Below are 3183 nucleotides of genomic sequence, written 5' to 3' on the forward strand. Positions count from 1 at the left end.
GGTGCCCACTTTCTCCATTATTATTTGCAATAGCAATTGAACCATTAGTTGAGGCAATTCGTTGTGACCCCACAATATCCGGACTGACTGTCGGCCACACAAGGTTCATAAGATCTCTTTATATGCAGATGATATTTTAATATTCTTGACAAATCCAGCTATTTCAATTCAAAGCCTAACACAAAAAAATTAATGAATTTGGTGTTTTTTCTGGATATAAGATCAATTTCTCAAAATCTGAAGCTATGCCACTAACTGGCAAGCCCACAATTTGTAACTTTCCCCCATTTAAGTGGTCCCCCACAGGATTTGTATATTTAGGTATATTTATTACTCCTGATTTCAAACAAATGTTTAAAGCTAATTTTAATCCACTTTTTGATAAAATAAAATCAGATCTAGAACGGTGGAGCTGCCTTCCTGTGTCTTGGCTGGGTAAAATTTAAATTTTGAAAATGAATGTCCTTCCACGTTTACTTTATCCGATGAAAATGATTCCCATCCTCTTCCCAATTAAAGTTACTCGTAAAATAAATGGGTGGTTTAGTTCCTTTATTTGGCATAAACAAAGACGTTTAATAAAATTACTTTGCAATGCCCCAGGGATGTAGGTGGCTTGGACTTACCTGATCTAAAAAAATATCAAATTAGTGCCCTTTTACAGCCAATATCGATTTGGGCCCATAATAATTCTTCTTCTGTTTGGTTTGATATTGAAACAGCAACAGCTAACTGCCCTCTATTAAATTTACTTTTTCTTAATAATTTGAAATTAGTTAGAGAACATTGCAGAAATCCAGTTGTAATTAATTCAGTAAAAGCATGGAAAGCAGCACAGCGTATTGAGGGAAGACTTGGTCTAACATCCATATATACTCCATTATCTAACAATTATAACTTCCTACCAGGTAGACGAAGGTTTTAAATATTGGGAATCAAGGGGTATTCTTTGTTTGGGAAACTTATTTGAGGATGGGGTCCTCATGACTTTCAACCAGATTGTGGAAAAATATGATATACCAAGAAATAATCTTTTTCGGTTTTTCCAATTAAGAGACTTTATAAAGAAAAAAACTTCACTGTTAACTGATCTTAATGTTTCCGATATTGAAAAACAAATATTTGACTCCACAAGAAATATATCCATCAAGTGTTTATATAACAAATTAAAAAAAAATCTGCTGTAGGACCCCGAGATTTGGGATGGATTTGGGAGAGAGAACTTGGAGTGGAGATCACAGAGAACATGTGGGAAAATATCTGGCACAATAGTCAAAAGATTACAGTTTGTAATCGAACTAGAGCATTACAACTTAAAATCCTGCATAGGGTACATTTGTCGCCAAATCGTCTTTCTAAATTTAAGTCTGCTTCTGTTATTTCACTCTGCCCCAAATGTAAAATAACTGTAGGCACATTAACACATTGTTACTGGTCTTGTCCTAAAATACAAAACTACTGGAATTCCGTAGCTTATGAAATACAGCGTATACTGAAGATCAAAACTGAACTAGAACCTTTAACTTTTCTCCTTGGCCTCCCCAATATGCAAATTAAGAGTGTAACTCAAAGAAAACTATTTAACGTCCTAACCTTTTGTGCAAGAAAAAATATCCTGCTCCACTGGATCTCCACAAAGCCCCCCACCATGTCAGGATGGTTTAAAATAATAACGGACCACATTCCTCTAGATTATTTAACCTGTACAGTACATTCTACAACTGAAAACTTTGCAAAAATGTGGAAACCTTTTTTGGACCATGTAAGTGTTGATGTGTCTGCTATTCTTTATAAAGGCTTCTTATGAAATGAAATAGTTGTGAACTGAAAAATACCTTATCTTTTCACTACATGATGATTAATGAACTAACTAAAAGAGAGATTTTATAATTTATTTATTTATTATTTTTCTCTGTATGTGTCTTTTGTTTGTTTTCTCTGTCTAATTCAGCTCATTTCTTTCTGCATTGCCCTGTGTTTGCATCTGTGCGTATGTATGTTTTGTTTCTTTTCTTTTCTTTTCCTTTTTTATGTATTAAAAAAATAAATAAATAAACCTCGGGGGAAAAAAAAGAATTTGATTATTTTATTCTCAGCAATAAATCAGACGTTCAAACTCTTCCTCAGTACTCGAGTACTTTTGTTCAGCAGGTAGTTTTCTCCACTGACTTGAAGCTTCATGTGGATGACTTCTTCTTTTCTCCTTTTTTTCAGTCAGAAAAAGTCTTTCTTTGGCTCCATGCAGTCTGATCAGCTCTGATTTGGGCTTCAGTTGATGTTTGTGATCATGAACTCTGGATTCTTCTTAGAAGGAGACGTTCTTCCTCTTTAGCAGAGAGCAGAACATTGATCTGATCTGTTGGAACTGACTCCACCCGGAAGCTTCACTGCTGAGTTGCTGTCAGAAAGCTGTCCAGCAGGGGGCAGCACTCCTTCATTCCTGCATCTTCTCCAGAATCTGCAGCCGTTCAAACACAACCTGTTACTGATGAACATTCTCACATCTGTAGACATTATTGTTGAACAAAGTTCTGATTCTGAGACAGTAGATCAGAGTTCTTTCCTAGAAACCAGATTTAAACTCAGTTTGTGGTTAAGAACACTTAAACTCACTGTTTCCATGGTAACAAACTATTTTTTACCTGTTGATTCTTCTCAAGTTTTCAGACTCACTGTTTCAATTCTCTGTTCCCATAGTTCATGTTGAAGCAGCTAAACAGAGGAAGTCTCTGAGGATGTGGTGGTGACGGTTGCTGCCATGTTGTGTTGTTGTTGGTCCTTAACAGTCAGAGAAACACACAACATTTACAGACACACACTCATGTATGCACACAACATGAAAGGTTTGATCAACCAGACAGCAGATGTGTGACATGGTGAGAGTTCAGCTGCAGTTTGATGAAGAACTTAAGTATTTACTTTACCTGAGATTTTATTCATTCTTCTGTTATTTTTCTACCATCTGTTTTCAAACTTTATTAGTTAAAAAGAACACACAATTATGACAGTTCCTGTATAGCAAAGACTCTCTCAGGGTCTGATTACAGGGAGGAGCTAACAAACACATCCATCCATTCAGGTGTCCTTGAACCAGGAAACAAGGAAGTTTTGTGTTTTTCTCTATGTTAGAGCAGGAAGGTTCCCAAGGCTGTTTTTAAAAAAATAGGTGGAGTTGATTTTGTT

This window comes from Oryzias melastigma, unplaced genomic scaffold, assembly GCF_002922805.2.
Source record: "Oryzias melastigma strain HK-1 unplaced genomic scaffold, ASM292280v2 sc02186, whole genome shotgun sequence".
Lineage (NCBI taxonomy): Eukaryota > Metazoa > Chordata > Actinopteri > Beloniformes > Adrianichthyidae > Oryzias > Oryzias melastigma.